Raw genomic sequence first — 21,113 nt, 5'->3', positions numbered from 1 at the left:
CATGTGTGTGTAGTAATGTTGGAGAAGAATGTTTTGCTTATTTTATACTACCAAAATGAGAATGTGAAGGGATAAAGAAAATAAATTCTTTTAACCTTTCACATGCATGGTTTAAAGAGCAAAATAACTCTTCCAATCACTCCAACTTCTTATATTCCCTAAAATATTATTATTATATATAATATAATAATAATTAGGGCTCAACAAAAAATAAAGTGGATACAAAAAAGGTTTGGTCCAACATGAGCTATTTTCCACATAGGAGGGAAGCCCAACCCAACAAACTCCCCCTCCCGACTATGTGGAAGATATTGCTTTTTCGGCGATAGAGAAACAAACCATTGCTCCCCTGCATAGGTAATCCGATAGGCTGAAGTTGATTTCCTCGTATCAATGTTTCCTTCCATATCTGAATCAGTGTACCCGGCAACAATATGTTTCCTGTACCAAAAACAAACTCAGACTTGAAGTACCTTGAAGATATCTCAGAACCCACTTCACAGCATCCCAATGTTCTCTCCCTGAATTTGAGAGAAATCTGCAAACAACACCTACTGCATGAGCAATATCCGGTCTCGTACATACCATGTCAAATATGCCCAATCAACAACCAGGGCTCTGATACCACTTTGTTGGGAAGAATCCCACTTGCTGTGACAATGAAAATCACAGACCCCGACACGGTCCATAAATACGAGATAACACAATAGCCCAAAATAAATAACAACGGAATGGACACAAGATTTACGTGGAAAATCCCAAAACCACGGACCACCACCAACAACTAACAACTCCACTATAACAAATCTTGGGTGCAAAGTTTCTGGCTACCACTCGATCCAAACATCCAAAAATCATCAAATACAACAATTCTAGGCTAGAGACTTCTATAATGTTTCACAAGCTAAATAGGAATAATATCTCGTACTCAAAATATTCAACCACCACGAGCAAGGTGAAAAGAATAAAATTATTATGAGATTACCCAAAACGATGCCTGGAACAAACAAGCTGACCTCTTCAAATATTTGATGAAGAAAACACCCAAGAGCTTCGGCAAACCTCACGACAAATCCATCAAACGTGTGACAAAACCCGCCGAACACGCTGCCGTCATGCTGTTAAAAGTAGTGGAGAATGTCCTCACAAGACCGGCCAAGGAGACAAAAAGAAGCAAAAGAAACTGGGCTTTGTTTCACTGCTCTCTACTGTCTTGCACTACTGCCGAATAAATATCATGTGTGTATAGTAATGTTGGAGAAGAATGTTTTACTTATTTTATACTACCAAAATGGGAATGTGAAGGGATAAAGAAAATAAATTCTTTTAACCTTTCACATGCATGCTTTAAAGAGCAAAATAACTCTTCCATCACTCCAACTTCTTATATTCCCTAAAATATTATTATTATATATAATATAATAATAATTAGGGCCCAACAAAAATAAAGTGGATACAAAAAAGGTTTGGTCCAAACATGAGCTATTTTCCACATAGGAGGGAAGCGCAACCCAACAACCGGCCTCCTACTCCGTTACTACATTATATCACCGGCCTCCTACTCCGTTACACTATGTACATATAAGGGGCAAATGATGTTGTGGTTCCAAAACTATTCATAATTATAAATATATTGTTTAAAAATTATAGACATATAGTTTTATAATTATGAACATAGAGTTGTGAACATAATTATGAACATACGATTCTGTAATTATAAATATAGAGATTCAATAATTGTGAATATGAAGTTAAAAAAATTATGAATATATAGCTTTATAATTATGAACATATAGGTCAGTAATTAATAATTATGAACATAGAGTTCTGTAATTGTGAATATAGAGTTCAATAATTATGAATATGAAGTTCAAAATTTATGAATATATAACTTTATAATTATGAACATATAGTTCAGTAATTATGAACATAGAACCGTGTCCACCTTGCAAGGTGGACACGGTTCCACAGCATAACGATTGACATATATGGTGTTGCCATTTGCACCACCCCTAGTGAAGAGTGTAAACAATTTTGAAATTGTAAAAATGTGAAAATTTCAACAGGTACATATATGGTGTAAATAGAAAAAAAATGAACTGATACTACAATGTAATAGAGTTAGTAGTACTAAAAAAATGACTTTTTACACCAACCTGGTCAAATGTAATTTACGAGATTCTATAATAATTTTAAAAGATTAAAATGTACCATTAATAATTTTTAATTTAATTTTATTACTATGTTATTTTTTTTTAGCTAAATGTAATAGTTCACTAATTATTATGATATATTTCAGTACAATTCAATCAAATTCTACTTGGGTATTGAATAATCGTTCCAATTTTGATGTGAGTCAATATAATTTGTTGCTGATTAAATTTGTTGGTCAACAATAATATTTATAATTCCAATACGAGTCCATCTAATTTTTTGTGTGATTAAATTTTTTAGTCAATTTTAATATTTGTGGGATAAAACTATTAGTAATTTGGGCCGCAGAGAAGGCTAACTGGACTCATATGACTCTATATATATTTTTACATTTTATTGGGCGGCAGAGAAAACTATTGGTATATATTTCTTTTTATATTTTATTATGATGTTAATGCGTTTTTAGTTTTTACAGTTTTTAACTATTTAAAATTAATTTATTATATTCTTTTTTATATAAAAAGGTAAAGTAATGTATACAACAAAATTTGAGTTATAAAGAATATTAGAATAACAAAAAAGTAAAATTAATTTTAGTATTAAAATTTATTAAACGTTAGATACTACACAAAATAATTAAACAATATTATAACATGAAGCAAGTAATTAAAATTAAACACATTTCATAAAATTAATTAAATTAATCAAAAAAATAATTTAACAAAAAGTAATGTATTCACCTAGATTCTAATGTTTGACTAACTTTAATAAAGGTGGTGCAAATAACAAGTTGCACTACAAGAAAAATGCACATAGACAATGATGTTTCAATGACAAAGAGGACTAAGTTTTTTTTTTTTTTTTCCCTTATTCGGCGCCGCTAAAGAATTTTATAAATTCTGAATGGAATTAGGAATATAAATATATACGTAATAATAGAGAAGAGATTAGGAATATATATTTACATATAAGGACAGAAGGGTTTAGTAATTAACAACACATATATATACATACATATCTACCTAAATTAACTATTACATATATCTAATTACATATATAAATACGTATTTGGGCCAAAATATATATTAGTTTAAGAAATTAGTTAGTGTACTAAGTTTAGAAATATAGGAGAGCCATGATATAATATTATTAGACTAGTCTCAAATAATTTTGGGTTAAATAATAATAATAATAATAATAATAATAATAATAATAATAATAATAATAATAATAATAATAATAATAATTGATAAAGTATATACGGATGCCTCAACGGTTCCGTATGTGTCTAGGGATTGAGCTCGGAGTTGGTCAACAGTGGGTCGAACAGCTCCCGGTCAAGCTAAGAGTCAAAAGTCCCTCCTAGTGTCATAAATGCGGGTATTTATAGGGGTTGAGGGCTGAGGTCCGGGGTCTCGGCATGTCGGCCGCGTAGCCGCCATGCACCCGCGGGCCCTTTGCCAAGGAGCATTGCCACGTGGCGTAGGCCTTCTGCTGCTATTCCGTGGGATTCCGCCCCGACCAAAGAGGTCGGGCCTTTCGAGTGGTTCGGCTCGGTGAGACCGGTCGGTATCAAACGGGCCCCACGTCCCCTATGTGTCCCGACCGACAAACTGTACGTATAGCGGGTAATAGTCTATCAAGAGCCCCCCAGCTCGAGGTCAGACGAGCGCTCCGGAGGAAGGCCTCGGGATCATGTGCCGATCGTTCGGCGGGAAAGCCTAGGGATCACCCGCCGACTGCCTGTCGTACGGTCCTTGGAGATGCCAAGCGAGTGTTATCCTCCTTCGGCCGCTGGCGGCGGGGGGACACGCGTCATTCGCTCAACGACCCTAGGGAACATCGCGCAGCCTCGAGAAGCGGAACATTTTCCCACCCAAAGTGCAAGGCTATAAAAGCCAGCCTCTTCCACACCCTTAGGCACGCTTACCATACATTCTCGCTCAGAGCCTTCCGATCGATCAACATATAGGTCGCTACGCCCTGAGCACTAACCAGCTTTCGACAGTCCATAAGCCCTCACTAATCTTCTTTCTATTTTACTTTTCCTAGCCGGTATGCCTGAAGGCATTCCCGCTCAGGGTCGTGCCCGAGTGATTCACTGAAAAAATCCCTTTTACCTTCTTTGAAGGACCCATGTCGAGCCCGGATAGCGACAATCCTTCGATCGCCGGCTACGATGACAAAGTCGAAGTCGTGACTGACCACACTAGTCCTGAGGGTTCTCCGGGGCTCGGGATCAGCCCTGGGCCCGAACGGGTCGAAGATCACCAGGATCGCCGATCGAACAGTTCTAGCGGCGCGGGGTCCAGGAGCGGCGAGAGTACCTCCGGCCGTGAACGGGAAGAAGTTGTTCGACACGGCCGCGGCAAATCGCCTCGAACCCTCGTCGCAGCTCTACGCCCTGACCTTTCCCCTCAGGCGCAAGAGCGCCTTACCGAGGCCATGACGGACGGGGGAGCCGCTTGTCCTGCGGAAGGTCCCAAGATGATCTTCCTAAACAGCGAGGTAGTCGAGCAGCAGGAGTGCTTGCTTTCTCGGAGGGAGATGGGCGAGGTCGGGACCCTCTTGGCTGGTCGAGCCAAATTTAACACCGATCGGGGGCTCGGGAATGTCGTAGAGCGGAACACCGGCCTTTGGCTCGGGTTGCACCTAGACTCCCTAAAGGCTCCCCTTCGCATTCCCTTCACGCCCTTTCTCCTATCGTTCCTGGATCACTACAAGGTGCTGCCCGGCGAGATATGCCCTGTAATTTTGCATTTCCTCAATTTAAGGATATTAATGGAATTAAATGACTGATTGATTAGACTGACAGAATCAACGATGATATCAGTTAGTTAGATAGATAGCTGATTTGATTGCAGAAAGAGAACTAAGGCAGACAGCAAAAGAAACAACACACAAGATGTTTACTCAGTTCGATACAGTGTGTATCTACATCTGGGGGACGATCACAAAGCGTCCAATACACTAACTCATAATCCAATGTACAAAGGTAGAGAAACAATAATCTCACCCAAGTGCCCCACACAAGGTACGTACCCAGTTTACACAGATTTAGTGGATTGTTGAAGTTGGAGAGCCGTGCATACAGAAGTCCAATGAAATCCCTTCACTTGGAGAGCTAACTCTGATGCAGTCCACTTCAGCGACGCAGTCCAAAGTTGTTCCCACAACTGTGTGATTAGCATCCTTTTCGTTTAAGCAATGATATCTCTTCTCAAGTTCTTCATCATAATCAACAAGAACAAATTGTCTTGAGAAGAGGCATGATAATCAAAGATGTGGTCTCTTAGTATATGACGGAGTGTTTCTTTCTTCTCAAAAGTGTAACCCTAATTCATGACCGAATAAGGGTACTTATACTTCCATAGCAAGAACACTTTCCATAGGCATCTCTGATTGTAGATGGTAGGACTATATGAGAAGAATGTAATCTTAAAGATTCGGTCCATACCTTTCCAAGACAGATCCGCTGATATTCTTTCCAAAGCTGACTTCTTAAACCGCGTTCAGTAAAAGGAAACATCTTCCTAAAACAGATATTCAGTGTCAGTACGTCTAGTGCTGTATCTGATCAATCAGTCTTCTGTTACACAAACCGACACCAAGCTAACCCTATCTTAGATTTCCATAGTAATATTGCCAATTATATGTTGGGGGGTTTTTTGAGCATTTAAAACACTAACAAACTCCCCCTTTGGCTATTATTTGGCAAAACAACTCGACTATGATAAAAAGACAAACTAGATGGGACAAAGATAACAAATGCATAAAAGTCAAGGATCTGAATTACAAATCATAACAAAAAGACAGCATACAAACTATGCTGAACCAAAACAACATTCTTCATACGAGTGGTGCCATCACAATTAGACGCCCAGACAGGGCCAGAAGGTACAAACTCCTACAAAAACACTCCCCCTGAATTCCACACTCCCCCTTTTTGGCAAACAATAGACAAAGAGCAGTCAAGCATTGGAGGGGTCCTCACTGTCGGACTTAGCAGCATCAGCAGCAGCAGGTTCAGAAAAGCTGAAGCGGAGAAGGACGGTAGCCAATTCAGTACGTGCCGCAGTCAGCTGCTTCGCAATAATTCCATGAACAGTTTCAAGTTCAGATACCCGGGCCTTCAGGCGAAGAAAGAGTTGAACATCCTTCGCATGTGGAGAATCAGCATCCACATTGTCAGTATCAGATGAGGGAGGAGGATTCACCGACATAACATCTCGAATATGCTTTCCAGTCAGAAGGCGATGATCAACAGTATACAGAAGAGTCGGACTGATAACCTCACTAGGCATTGGCACAAGGCCATGCGTTGTCAGAACCTCAAATATAAGGTTAGGAAAAGGTAACCTTACCTTCTGTTCTAGCGGATGTATCAATGTGAGGATATGATAAAAGATCCATGACCCTAGGTCAATCGACATTTTAGTCCCAAACCGAAACAGGAGAGCTGCCAATTGCTTGCCAACCGTATGAAAATGAGCAGATGGTAGCCAGTTGTGAAGAGCAATACGGTGCAGAATGACATAGTTGGAGGTGAGTTTCGAGCTAGACAGAGTATCAATGTCACCCGTAGGCCATTCAGAGGTTTGTCCACCTGTTACGATCCTTGCCACTAAATCCCAGTCCGTGATTTCTTCTTCATCAACACCCTTCAGACCATAATATTCATTTATCACATCTGGACCAAAGACATACCATTTTCCCCGGATGAAGATTTGCATGCACCGCGTCCCTGTCAAATTATCAATCTCCTCATTAAGATTACAATAGAACTCATAAGTCAGTAGCTTCGAGTAGGGACAGATAGAGGTGACAGTCTTCAAGAGGCCTACTTCACTCAGCAAGGGCAAGATGTCGCAAACAGAGTTCAACTGGTTTTCATCGACAGACCTCTGAATAATAAGATCTCTCCGGATCATCGTGGACCATTTTCCTTGAGCAGAAGAGGAGACAAACTAAGGTTTATAGATGTTGGTGTCAGGATTCTCCAAAGCAGGTTGAACCTCAGATGTGATACTTCGTCCTCTTGAGCGAGTAGTTGGCTTTCCCTTCCGGGTAGAGGTAGTAGGAACCACAACAGGTGCCTTGTTCTTGACAGAGGATCGCTGGGTTTTGAACACTTGTTGCACGAGAGGATTAGCTTCAGGTCTTACTGATTTAGCACACTTTCTTCTCTTCTCAGGTTGAACCACATCAAGATTGTCATCACCGGATTCAACAACAACTTTTACAGGGACACTCTTGCGTTTGGATTTTCTAGTTTCCTTGGATGGGGAAGGCCCAGAAGGACTTGGTGATACTGAGTGACTTGTGTCTGATACTGGGGCAGATGAGGTTCCCAAAAGATTTGTAATCTCTCGAATCTTGAAAGTGGTTGAATCTGGATGCGCTGTAGCTTCAACAGTAGGAGGTCTAGAAACCAGGGCTTGTGAGCCATACACTTCAGCAAGGATCTTCTCTCTTCACTGGAGGACTCAGAAGGATGAATAACTCGATACGGTTCTGGAATCGAGGCAGAGGGTAAACCTGCAAAATGCCGGACGTGTTCCAGGCTCTCGGCCAAAGATGAAGATGTAAAGATAGGCACCCCATCTATTTGATCAGATGCATGAGGGCTTGAATTACTGGCAGCCTCAATCTCAGTGGGCAGACTTGAGGGATTATCAGATGGACAGATCTCAATCGGGGACACAGCAATTTCAGCTGAAGGCAGAGCAGATTTCACAGTATCAGCAGAATACACAACCAAACTTAGATTGTTGCCCAACTCAAAGGTTTTATTTTTCTCATCAGACACAACATCAACAACATCTTTTGTAGGTTCAGATTTTTCAGAGAGGATACGCGGAGGATCAACAGATACAGAAGTTTTCTCAGAAATTAACACCTTCGTATTATCAAATTGAACAATAGGCATAACAGACTTAATAACATCAGAATTTAAATCATCAAGCTTGTCAGGAGAGATTTCAATAGGAGATTCAGAGGTATTGGACCTGTTACGAAGAAACTCAATCCGGCGTTTGGCTTCGTCCTGGGTAGCTTGTAGGTAGAGGGGTTGAACTGCTGCTCGACTACGTGAGACTTCTTCGGATTCAAGAGCCCGTTGAGCAAAATACTGAAGGAATGCCCCAGCACGATTACCATCTGTAGGCTCTGGGATAGATGCAGGGCTAACCTCATCACTCACCTCTGAGGCCAGCATCAAAAGCTCATTGGTGTCATCCTCGGACCAATCTGCATAGAACTCCGGATAATCCGAAAGCACAGTGACCATGATTTCATCGCGTAGATCATAGTCAAGCTTCAATTTCTTCATCATAGCTAACTGGAGCAGTGTTTTTGACATGCTTAGTGGCTGTTTCTGGTGAATGGATCTTTCTCCCAAGCTTGATAATGATATTTCTTACAGCGTCTGCCATTGATGTGCGATATGGGTATGCGAGAAGGTAAACCCTAGGTAGAGGAGAGAAATCAGAGAGCAAGGATATTTTAAACTCTTCTTCCTTCACACTTGACCCAAAACTCATATATAATCCCATGGGTGAATAACCCTATTTAATGCGACTTGTCAGAATGCATGCAGAGCTGATGTGATTGACGCAACGGTATACCTCCTTTTTTGGAATGAAACGGAAGAGTTAAGATTTGAATTTCGAAAAGGCGAATTAATTTTAGGTAAGAGGGGTTAAGATATTATCTTAACAAAAACAGAAGGGAGATTTAAAAGGAAGTCAAAGGCTGAATTTTGACCCGTAAATGTGACACCATATACTCTCCTTCTGTATATCTTACTGCCTTATTAATCAATCCTGTAGATTCCCAGAGCAGATCTGAGAATCTCAAACCGATTTGCATCCAGGGGCTTAGTCAGAATGTCATCCAATTGCTTATCTGTTTGAATGTATTCCAACTCTATTTCCTTGGATTCTACCAAATCTCTGATGTAGTGATGCCTTATATCAATATGCTTCGTTCTGGAATGTTGCACTGGATTCTTTGAGATATTGATGGCACTGAAATTATCACAATAGAGAGTCATAATTCTTTGAGTAAGACCATAGTCTAGAAGCATCTGTTTCATCCACACCAACTGAGTACAACAACCTCCAGCGGCTATATATTCTGCCTCTGCAGTACTTAAAGAAATCGAATTCTGTTTCTTGCTCAGCCATGATACCAAGTTTTTTCCAATGAAGAAGCATCCACCCTAAGTACTTTTTCTGTCATCAATATTTCCTGCCCAATCAGCATCACAATATGCAACCAGACTAAGCTCACTGTCCTTGGAGTACCATAGACCATATTGAATTGTTCCTTTGATATATTTCAGAATCCTTTTAGCAGCTATCGGGTGCGACTCTTTTGGATCAGATTGATATCTTGCACAGATTCCAACACTGAACATTATATCGGGTCGACTAGCGGTTAAGTAAAACAGACTTCCTATCAGACTTCGATATACTATGTTATCAACTGATGCACCAGTGTCATCTTTGGATACTTTTGTGGAGGTAGAAATAGGTGTCCTAGATGGTTTACACGATTCCAGATCAAACTTCTTGACCAAATTCTTAGCATACTTTTCTTGTGAGATAAAGTACCCTTCAGGACTCTATTTCACTTGCAGCCCTAGAAAGTATGTCAGTTGGCCAACCATGGACATTTCAAATTCTTCTTTCATGACTTTTACTAAATCATCAGTGTACTTTTGTAAAGTAGAACCAAAGACAATATCATCCACATAGATCTGAGCAATGGTAACATGACTTCCAGTGGTTTTTACGAACAAGGTTTTATCAACACTTCCTTGCTTGTACCCATGGTGTAACAGATACTGTGTCAGTCGTTCGTACCATGCCCTTGGAGCTTGTTTGAGACCATAGAGGGCTTTTCTGAGCTTGTAGACATGAGATGGATGATCTGGATCTTCAAATCCTTTCGGTTGAGGCACATAAATATCTTCATGCAGGTACCCATTCAAAAACGCTGTCTTAACATCCATCTGAAACAGTGTGAATCCCAGAATACATGCAACTGCCAACAAAATCCTGATTGACTCTAACCTTGCCACAGGAGCAAACGTTTCATCATAGTCAATTCCCTCTATCTGAGTGTATCCTTGAGCAACTAGCCGAGCTTTGTTCCTTACAATATTTCCAGCTTCATCAATTTTATTTTTGAAGATCCACTTTGTTCCGATTATGTTGACACGATCAGGTCTTGGTACCAGATCCCAGACATGATTCCGGTCAAATTGGTGCAGCTCCTCTTGCATAGCCTTGATCCACAGATCATCCTGTAACGCTTCTTTTACACTTTTTGGTTCTATTTTTGAGGTATAGCAGGCTGATCAGGATATTCCTATCAGATTGTTTCTCATCCGGCTTCTGGTATTCATCCCATCTGTTGGATCGCCAATAATGTTGTCTGAAGGATGATTTTTCTGAGTTCTGATGGGCTTGTTCTTACCTACATTATCAGCAAGAGGAATCTCTTGTTCAGAACTTTCTTGATCTTCATCTGATGAGTCTTGTGTTTTGGATTTGGTGTCCTCAGATGTGTTTGACTCACTAAGAGGAGGTTCTGTCTCTAGATCAGTCACTGATGCTTCTACAGATTCGTTAGGATAATCATCTATAACAACATTTACTGATTCCATTACAGATTGAGTTCTTTTGTTGTAAACTCGATAGGCTTGACTGTTTGGAGAGTACCCCAGAAAGACGCTCTCATCACTCTTAGGTTCAAACTTCCCTCTTTGTTCCCTGTCGATCAGCACATAACACTTTGTTCCAAACACATGAAAATACTTCAAGTTTGGCTTCTTCCCCTTCCAGATCTCATATGATGTTTTGGACGTACCTGGTCTAAGGTAGACTCTATTTACAGTATGAACCAGTTCTAGGCATCTTTCAGTAGTAATTACTTTTACTGCTTTGTGAGGGGTCCTTATTTGTTTCCCAATGGCACATGCACCACAAACTCCTTCTTGTTCTATTCTGATCTTAGGTATTCCTCGCACAGCATCTAATTTGATCATTTTATCCATATCTCTGTAGTTTATGTGACCCAGTCGTCTATGCCATAGTTTTGATTCATCTGATCTAGATAGGCGACATGCATTTTCATTAGTCAGCACATAACAGTTGTCAGAGGATCGTGTTCCTTCCATTACCAGTTGATTTGCTTTATCACTGACTCTGCAACAGTTCCGATTGAAGCACACATTCCAGTTTTGATCACACAACTGACTGATGCTAATAAGATTTGCTTTCAGACCACTGACTAGTAAAACTTCTTCTAGGTGAGGTAAGCCTGGTACATTTAGAGTACCTTTTCCAACTATTTTCCCTTTTTGTCCGTCTTCATATGTAACAGATCCACTGCTAGGTTGAACAGCCATAAGACACTTGACATTTCCTGTCATATGTCTGGAACACCCACTGTCGAAATACCATCTTGATTCAGTTGTAGAGGCGGTCAGAACTATAGTGGGATAGCATATTACTTCTGACTTCCTGACCCAAACTTGTCTTGTGAACGGTGTAATAGTCTTGTTCTGATATTTCTCCTTCCTTTGGTCTCTGTAAAAAAAATAACACTCAGGTCGAGTGTGACCTTTTGTTTGACAGTAGTGACAGATGGGTGTATATTGTCTGATTCTGGTAAATTTAGCTTTGAACTTTGAGTACTGAGATTAGAACACCACTTTGCCAAAATCAGTTTCTGCAGTTCGAGCATGAATCTTTCCTTTTTCCTTTATCTGGACTGACCGGGATGACTGACCAAGGTCATACTTGCGAGCTGGTGTACTAATTGTCATACCCTCTTTGATAAACACAGGAATAGTCTTCGAAGGCTCTCATCGTTCATAACCAAAACCCTTTTTATCATTTGGATTTCAACCAGAATCCAAAATTTTGTCTAGAGTTGATGTGGTGTCCATCATTTTTATGTTCTTCTTCAGATCCTCCAACTCTTTTATCAATTTTCCCTCTCGAGATCTTGTCTGAGTTATAAGATCTTCTTTTGTGACAAGTTCTGTGTTTAGTTTCTTCAGAAGATCATCTCGCTGCTTCAGTTCTTCATTCAGATTTTTATTAACTTTCACCAGTTGCTCCCAGCTTGCAACAAGTTTAGCAAATTCCATTTCAAGTTGGGTATGCCTCTCTTCAAAATCATCTGTCGAAATATAAGACTCTTCATCAGATTCATTTTCTTCTGACTGATTCTCTGTAGCTGAGAAGAAGGCCACAAAGTTTCCCACGTTGTCATCTGACTGATCATTAGATACTTCCTCCTCATCAGCACTTAGTGTATCCACATACATAGCCTTCTTCCTCTTGAGATAAGTTGCACACTCCGCCTGTATGTGACCAAATCCTTCACACTCTCGACACTGCACTGACCGGTTGAGAGATCTACTTGTGTCAGTCGAACTATTTCTGGGTTGTCTTGTTCGGCCAGTTTGGGACTGATTGTTCTGTGTGAAAGAGGGTGTTTCTGTTTTCTGATATGAGGAGTTACTACCTTTGTATTGTGTCTTGTTGGGTTGTCCTTGACTCATTCTGTTAAAACATTTCAAGATCTTCTTAAAATTCTTGGTTAGCAAGGCCAAGGCTTCATCATCTATGTCATCTGTGTCCGATTCTCGAACAACTTCAGCAACAAAAGCCAATGACTTGCCTTTTCTGTTGATAGCAAGATCATCATCAGCCAGCACTTCAAGTTCATACGTGTGTAAGCTTCCCATAAACTCTCCCACACTCTTCTTTTCCCAGCCGGTGTGTTCCTGAATTGCGGTTACTTTCATTCGGAAGCGTTTTGGCAAAGATCGAAGGATCTTTTTGACTACTCTTTCATCAGTGAACGGTTCGCCAAGTATTGAGGCTCTGTTTATCAGATTCTGAACACGACTGTGAAAGACTAAGATTGTTTCCTCTTCGCCCATTCTAAGAGCTTCAAACTCTGACAGAACCATTTGAAGCTTTGATTGCTTCACATCACTTGTACCCTCAAATCTGGTTTCAAGAATTTCCCATACTCGTTTTGCTTCTTTTACCCCAGTAACTAAGGTAAAAACATATTCATGCTGACATCCTACGATAGAGTTCAGTGCTTTATTGTTCAGATCAGAGGCAGTCATCTCATTTTCTGTCCAAGTTTCAATGGGCTTTGCCGAAGTGGTTCCATCAGGATTCTGAATAGTTGGGTGGCTCCACCCGGAGAGAACAGTACGATAAACCCTGGTACCCTGTGCTTGGAGATAGATCTCCATACGAGCCTTCCTGAATGAATAGTTGTGATCCTCCAATTCTGGTGGTTTCATGCTTGCATCCATCCTGAATAAAAACAACAAGCCAGAAACACATAAGCAGGCAAACTGCCAACCGACAACCAGAGACACTTTCAATAAAAAGAGAGCAATGAAAAAACAAAATCTTCCTGTACGGATCAAGTCACTATGTAGACTTAAAAGCTCTGATACCACATGCAATTTTGCATTTCCTCAATTTAAGGATATTAATGGGATTAAATGACTGATGGATTAGATTGGCAGAATCAACGTTGATATCAGTTAGTTAGATAGATAGCTGATTTGATTGCAGAAAGAGAACTAAGGCAGACAGCAAAAGAAACAACACACAAGATGTTTACCCAGTTCGATACAGTGTGTATCTACATCTAGGGGACGATCACAGAAGCGTCCAATCCACTAACTCATAATCCAATGTACAAAGGTAGAGAACCAATAATCTCACCCAAGTTCCCCACACAAGGTACGTACCCAGTCTACACAGAAGTGGATTGTTGAAGTTGGAGAGCCGTGCATACAGAAGTCCAATGAAATCCCTTCACTTGGAGAGCTAACTCTGATGCAGTCCACTTCAGTGACGCAGCCCAAAGTTGTTCCCACAACTGTGTGATCTTAGCGTCCTTTTCGTTTAAGCAACGATATCTCTTCTCAAGTTCTTCATCATAATCAACAAGAACAAATTGTCTTGAGAAGAGACATGATAATCAAAGATGTGGTCTCTTAGTATATGACGAAGTGTTTCTTTCTTCTCAAAAGCGTAACCCTAATTCATGACCGAATAAGGGTACTTATACTTCCATAGCAAGAACACATTCCATAGGTAACTCTGATTGTAGATGGTAGGACTATATGAGAAGAATGTAATCTTAAAGATTCGGTCCATACCTTTCCAAGACAGATCCGCTGATATTCTTTCCAAAGATGACTTCTTAAACCGCGTTTAGTAAAAGGAAACATCTTCCTAAAACAGATCTTCAGTGTCAGTACGTCTGGTGCTGTATCTGATCAATCAGTCTTCTGTAACACAAACCGACACCAAGCTAACCCTATCTTAGATTGCCATAATAATATTGCCAATTATATGTTGGCGTTTTTTGAGCAATTAAAACACTAACATGCCCGAACGCCCACCGCATACTCCCTTGTTTCCCCCAGATATGTGCCCGGCACGCAGCCGACTGCACCATGGAGCTATTCAACTTCATCTATCAGGTGCAGCAATTGCCGCCCAACCATGGAGGGGGGTTTCTAAAGGCTCAGTCCAGGGAGGGCATGCGCTCTATCCTTCATCTCCCGGCCAACAACAAAGGATGGAAGAATCGCTATTTCTCGATCGAGTATCCGTGGGACCTCCCAGTCGAGAGGACTTGGTCGACGCATTTCACGAAATACGTCGTTCCCGAGCCAACGCAAGCTCTGTAGGTGGCCGTAGCAAGGATCTCGTCTGAGAATCACGAGTACAAGCTCTTCCGATCACTCAAGGAGTACAGCGCTGCTCGACTGCCTCCGTCACGGTACGACTTAGAATAGAAGTACACACCGATACCGACCGAGGTTACGATCGCCGCAGCGCCTCCTGCACCCGCGCTCGGGATGGGTACCACAGGTTTAACGCCTACCGCCTCCGTCGAGACCGATCCATCACCCCGTTGTTACCTTTCGGCTTAACTGTTTACGCTCTTGTGTAGGAATGAAGTCTAGCCGCGAATTCCCGACCGCCGTCCCACTTGCCCGAGCCCCCCGGCCCAAGGTCGCCTTGGGGGGCAAGAAAGATGTTGCGCCCAGTGTCTCAGAGGCGGTCCCGAACGGTCCTGTCATCCCGATCGCTGTGCCTTTGATGACCACGACCGTTGATAACCCGACTGCCCCAGCCGGTAGGTCGGGACAAGAGCTCACGCTGGTTCGAGCATCGAGCAAGAGGGGCAAAGAAAAGGCGGCCGACCCGGAGGTCGTCCCGCTAAAACTGGCGCGTCGACAGAGTCTTGCGGCTCTTTGGGGGGAGGAAGCTCGACCGACCTTCCTCGAGGGGATCAACGCACTGTTTCCCTCGGACGACGAAATGTTCGACTGGTCCCCTGAGCAAATATCGGAGGAGGGAGCTCGTGACCTGGTCAAGGTAAAAGTCTAACGTTTCAAACCGACCACTATTTCATTTTTCTTAACTAACTTCGTGGCTTATTTGCAGCTCACCCGAGTCTTAATGGTCTTGTTCTACCGGTCGAAGGCCGGGGACGAAGCTGTTCTCCTGAATAAGGAGAACAAGGAGCTCAAACGCTGCTTGAAGGTGGCTCAAGACGGGAAGACCGCTGCGGACGAGGCTCGGACCACAGCGCTAGAGCTAGCGCAAAAAGCAGTCAGGGAAGCCAAGGCCGCTCGACGACCAGGACAGCTTCGCCGCCTTTATTTGCGAACACCGAGCGAAGGCCGAACAATTCTTCCGCGCCTTCCTGACGCACAAGACCGGGGAAGACCTCGCTTGGTTCTTCGGTGACAGGGCGTACGTTTCTGGTCGTCGGGCCATGCAGCAAGAAGTCCAGGCGTCCGTGACCGAGGTCTTCGAGGGCGACGACATGCGGCTCATACTGGAAAACCTTCCGGGGGAAATCGTGGATCCCGGGCCTAACCCCTTTGCCGAGCCCACGGATGTCGCTTCCGACCCGGTCCAGTCGACGAAGGACGTTCAGCCCTCCGATCCTTAGTTTCGTTTTGAACTTTGTTTTTGGGGAGCCTGGTCCTCTTGTACCGGGTGTGACACCCCAAAAATCCACATTCAATCCATGGATTAATTGAGTAATTAATCCTATTTTATTTGAGGAATTAATTCCTAAAATCCTGATTTTTAATACTCAAGGACTAGTATTTGACTAGTCAACCTTAAAGTTGTGTTGTACCTTGAGCTTTGAGGGGAGTTCCCTTGTTCCTTACACTTTCTAAAGGTTAGTAAGGGTATTCTTGACTTTTCACCAAGAGTTAGTATTGTAACCTAACCTAGAAGACTTCTTCATTTCATTCCTTACAATTCCTAGAAATCAGCTCTACCTACTCTCTAGAAAAGAAGTGTAGCTTATTCTCCAAGCCAAGTTGAGACCCTTGTCAAGATTCCAAGATTTGCTACCAAGATTCAACCTTTCACCTATTTGGGCATCTAGGAGGGTAAGATCTAAGTTTATCTTGTGTTTTTGGTTTCATCTTAGTTGTCTTTTTCTTAAAGGTAGGATCTTTATGATCTTTTGGTTTAATCTTGAAGTGGGTTTGGAAAGTAAGCCTGGTGGGGAGCTTGTTGTGGTGTAAAGTGAAGTCTTTTGGTCTACAAGAGGTAACCCATGCTCTACAAAACCTATTTTGCTTACCTATACTGTGATTTCTTGGATTCTACATGTGTTTTGCTATGAAATGTGAGGGTTTATGCATTTGTCTTGTGATATTGCATATCTAAAGCTTGTGTTTAGGGTTCCTTTGTGCCATTGCTTGGCATTTTCCATGGTTCAAGTCATTTTGTTGTGTTGGGTGAGATTTGGCATGTTTTGGACTTGAATTTGTGTTTGGAGAAGAAAATCCCCGAAGGGATTTGTTGTGGAACAGGAATGTTCCCGCGGGCGGAACGGCGGGCGGGGCACCACCCGCCGGCCTACCCGTGGGTACATAGCCCTGTGGGAATATGTTCCCGCGGGCGGAACCACGGGTGGTGCACTACCCGTGGGTCCACCCGCGGGTACATGGTGGTGTTTGTTCGGGATTTGTTCCCCGTGATTCGTTTGACTCGGTATTTGGTCTTTTGACTTCCCGATGTTCTTTTGTGGAACTATTTGAGTGTCTTCTTGATGTTTCGTATGTCTAGAACTATATGGTAGGAATCCATGTAGGGCTTTGGTGTCTTGAATGTTCCTCAGAACTATCTTGAGTTTCCCCGTTGATAAGCATGCTAGTTTGGTATCTAAATGCTAGCGTGTGTGTTGTTTGTACCTTCCGTTTGGTTGATGATAACTTGTATTATTCATCGTTGTTGTTGTTGGGTTGTGACCCATTCCTTGATTGAGTATGGTTTCATAGCTTCGTTGTGATCCGTTGATTGATTCCTGCTGTTGTGCGTGTGTGGCTTTACCTAGATTGCACGGTTAGTGGTATGGGACACTAGTCACCAAGGTATTGCAGCGGTCCTCGTGGTGGCTGTGACGTGATTATGGAGTTGTGGCCTTTGTGTAAGGTTCACGTTTTTGGGGGATAACATGTGTTATCCGGGCATGTGTTGCCGTGTACGGTACCTTGTGTACTATGAATTGGTGATCTCGTTGGTGGTCGTTAGTGGGGGACGACGGTCCCGGGGGAATAAGGTTGGACTTGGCTGTACAGGGGTCCTGGAGGTAATGGTTGGCATGAAGGTACAAGGTTGGGGGTAGCCATAAGGTTGGAACATGGCATAAGGAAGGCATATCAACTCGTGATGGGTGATGTCACGAGGGCTTGTGTAGCCGTTGTTGTGTGTTCTTTTCTTGTGACGTGTGTAGTCACAAGAGCATGTGTTGCCATCGGTCTTGTCTTTATCCTTTGTGTTGTGGTTAACCTTTGTGGTTTGGGATGTGTTCCCGTGTTATCTTTGAGAGTGATGAGTCCTGTGTTGACTGTTGATCTTGGCCTTTGACTTATATACTTATGTATTCCGTTTCGAAAATGGCTTTACAACTTATATCTATCTATGTATGATATTTCACATGTATTGGTGGGTTACCAGCATTATCGCTGACCGGGCGTCGTCCCAATGTTTATCTTTGTATCTTTCAGGTGATGTTTAGACGAGCGCGATGTCTAGTGCCTGGTAGCTTAGTACCTTTATCCTTGTTTTGTGGCCTGTGCGCCAATGTAGTTTTAGACTGATGTCTTTGGGATAGATGTATACACTTGCAGATTGATCGCCGTAGCGTTTACCTTGTTTGGTTGACGTGGCATAACACCCCATTTGGATTTCTTTTATCCAGTTCTCGTTTTATCTTCCGCTGTGCTAGTTTTGTTGTTTGATCTGCATGTGTTAAGGCTTTTTATCTAGCTTGTTTGGGGGGTGTTACACCGGACATTAAGCTTTCCTCTCGAATGTCCTTTTTTGGCTTGGGCCCAAACGATAAGACTTGCGTATTTTTGTTTTACTTTTATGAAAACTCTTCGCAGTATTTACTTTCGGCTGATTCGATATTCGCAAAACGTTTTAGGTGCTCGGAACAAAACGCTTGGGGTTTCCCTCAACTCCCTACCTTGACCGAAACGCTAATTCGAGTTTGCTTCGATTCGCGAAACGTTTAAGTGCTAGGCCCAAAGCGCTTTGGGGTTTCCCTCAACTTAGGGTGCTCGGGGAAGAGTGCAAACTTATGGTACTAAAACGTTCTGGGGTTTCCCTCAACTTAGGGTACTCGGCGTAAGATGACTTTCACCGAGTTATCCCCCCCACTCCCTTAAGTGCGAAAATCGTCACCTTGAGGTAGTAGATATGGTCGGGGTTAACGAGAAATCTAGCAGTCAGGTTCTAAACGCGGCTAAACTTTACCCTGCAGGTGAAAGTGCCTACCCAACCGGTCCAAAAGTGCTTACCTTGTAGGGCTTAAAGCCGAAAAGTGCTCTCAGCTCCGACTTAGAGCGCTGACGGTGGTAGCCGTATCGATCGATCGTTCTCGTAGGCCCATGCTTGATCGGTCGTGAACCGATTTCGAGTTAACTCGACATTATGGTCATTTTGAAGTTTACTTGACGTTTCGGTCGCTCGGTCGGGCCTCTGCCCTTATCGGTCGTGAACCGATTTCAAGTTTACTCGACATTGTGCTTGTTTTAAAGTTTACTTGACGTTTCGATCGCTCGGTCGGGCCTCTGCCCTTATCGGTTGAGAACCGATTTCAAGTTTACTCGACATTGTGGTCGTTTCGAAGTTTACTTGACGTTTCGGTCGCTCGGTCGGGCCTCTGCCTTATCGGCCGTGAACTGATTTCAAGTTTACTCGACATTGTGGTCGTTCTTGCTCCCGGCAGTCGGCCCGCATGAAGATGAAGACTACATGGAACAAACATTACACAGGAACGGAGATTACACAGATCCTCCGGGCGCATGTCATACCGTCTACCCCCGGAGGTAATTACAATAATGGCGTCCACGTACATTAAGCACTAACAATACTCCTGGGCGCCGTTTACAAAGCTACTTGATCTAACGCTAATGACGAAACATAACCAAGTGCTTTGAATTCCATGTCCTGTCGACCGGTCTCCCGGTCGTGGTGTAACACCCCCGAATTTCAATAACTTTTAAAACCAATTAAAGCTTATGAAAGAGGTAAAGTCTAAGCATTAAGATTAAGCAAAGAGGAAGCTAACTACACAAATCCGGGAGATGATATGCCACACCTACACATCTATAGGTGCACAGGCTAAGTCTAAACAAACGTATAAGTCATACTCATAAAAATTTGTGGCTCACAGGCCAAAACTTCTAACTAAAATAGTCATAGGGAGCTACACTATCTAACAAGCACCTAGCGCGCTCTCCAAAAGCTACTCAAGACCTGTAAAGCAACATAAAGAAAGGGGATGACACCCGGTCAGCGAACATTGCTGGTAACCCATCATTACGCGTTAAATAGCATATATAGATAGTGTAAGGCAAAAACCTTTTTTGAAATGGAATACAGTATATATCAGTTCAAAATCATAGAGAGAAGTCAACTTCAAAGACTCTTTCACACTCTCAAAGGAAAAAGGGAAATTAACATCCCACAACAACAACAAGACAAGGATACCAACAGTAAACAACACAACTCGAGATGTATTCTACCGATCACAAAGTAGAATACATCAAGACATGCTCATTAGCAAAGAATGGACAATCACACATCCACAAGATTGGCAACTACATGCCACAGTGACAACTACATGTCACAAAGATCATCGTTCCAACCTTATGCCCTGTTCCAACCTTATGGCTACCCCCAGCCTTATTACAGTTCCAACCTTTACCTCCGAGTGCCACCCTAGCCTGTACTTTTGAGTCCAACCTTTTGCCTCCGAGGACCGTCGTCCCCCCTCCGACACCGCCAGCATTTCCACCTATCTCAGTACGCGAGGGTACCATTCAATATCATATCACAAAACTGCCAAACTCATGAGCAAAGCTCAAATAACAAACCACCTATCTCAATCATGGCCACACGAGGACCACATGGATTCCTAACATACCGTTCATAGGAATCAATCAATGGATCACAACAAAGATATGAAACCATACTTGATAAGTGCTTATTTGTCTATATTTTCCCCCCTTTCACTAAGCCATTTTGCTTATAGATCACTCCAAATTTCATGAGATTATGATTAAATTGTGTTATTTTGCAAGGAGTTTTGTTTGGAAACAAAGATGAGTATTTTCAGGCATTTTGGTGGACATTGGAGTCAAATGGAGCATTTTGGATGCATTAGGAGAACATGTGAGCCAAGGAGAAGCTATGGAGATGGGCAAAACACTTCCAATGAAGCCTAAGGGTGGTGCTTTGAATGGTCTTGGTCATTTGAGCAAACCAAAGCAAAAGAGAAGCAAAAGATCAATGCATTGCAATTCCCGACCTGCACGTCGACGTCATAGTATTTTGATCATATCT

The 21,113-nt window shown here is 42.3% G+C and overlaps 1 long non-coding RNA gene across 2 annotated transcripts; it reads right to left on the bottom strand.

The window, feature by feature from the left end:
- Positions 1-777: 777 nt before the first annotated feature.
- LOC109171534 lies at positions 778-19,955 on the bottom strand. Of its 2 annotated transcripts, none has more exons than XR_002052611.1 (3): positions 19,940-19,955; positions 11,610-11,612; positions 778-872 (listed from the first exon to the last, which is right to left on the bottom strand). It is a non-coding gene; the product is annotated as an uncharacterized LOC109171534 (long non-coding RNA). The 2 variants fall into 2 exon arrangements; XR_002052612.1 differs by lacking the exon at positions 11,610-11,612 and adding an exon at positions 11,995-11,997 and having other exon boundaries at positions 19,940-19,953.
- Between the last annotated feature and the right edge of the window lie 1,158 nt (positions 19,956-21,113).

This window comes from Ipomoea nil, unplaced genomic scaffold, assembly GCF_001879475.1.
Source record: "Ipomoea nil cultivar Tokyo-kokei standard unplaced genomic scaffold, Asagao_1.1 scaffold0319, whole genome shotgun sequence".
NCBI classification, from domain to species: Eukaryota; Viridiplantae; Streptophyta; class Magnoliopsida; order Solanales; family Convolvulaceae; genus Ipomoea; species Ipomoea nil.
This window is presented reverse-complemented; position numbering and strand designations above follow the sequence as displayed.